The sequence below is a fragment of the Tupaia chinensis genome, unplaced genomic scaffold, assembly GCF_000334495.1.
Source record: "Tupaia chinensis unplaced genomic scaffold, TupChi_1.0 Scaffold000147_1, whole genome shotgun sequence".
In the NCBI taxonomy this organism is placed as follows: domain Eukaryota; kingdom Metazoa; phylum Chordata; class Mammalia; order Scandentia; family Tupaiidae; genus Tupaia; species Tupaia belangeri.
The window spans coordinates 2550088-2550635 of record NW_006159617.1 but is presented as its reverse complement, the minus strand read 5'-3'; positions in this window follow the sequence as shown (position 1 = coordinate 2550635).

The window sequence follows — 548 nt, the reverse complement described above, 5'->3', positions numbered from 1 at the left end:
GTGTGGTAGTCACAAAAAAGACAGAGACAAAGAGACAGAAAGCGAGAAATTCCCCCCCCGGGGGGGGGGAATGGGCCATGCCGCAATCCCTTCTCCTCCATTCTCCTCTCAGGATCTTGGGCACGCATGCACATGTGCCTGGTGTGAGTTTTAAGCCACTGGGTCCTGGACTTGAACCACAATTGACTATATGGGAGTCTAGTGACATAGCTATTATGCTAACTGCTGGTCCCCCTGGTGTGAGTTTTAAGCCACTGGTTCCAGGACTTGAACTGAAGTCGACTATGTGGGAGTCCAGTAATGCAACCATTACTCCATCTGCTGATCCTTACAATTTGATTGTGAAGCAAAGAAATTGAGGGATCCATGCATAGTTTTTTCAAAATATGCATTTTTTATGAATTTGTAGAAGAGCCCCTTGTATATACTAAGGAGTGTATTTTCTGGGTCTTCTGATAACTAGGTTTGTTTGAGGACCTGCCAGACTATTCTTCAAAGTGGCTGCACACAGCAGTTTCTGAGTCTTCAAATTTTATTTATTTATTTAT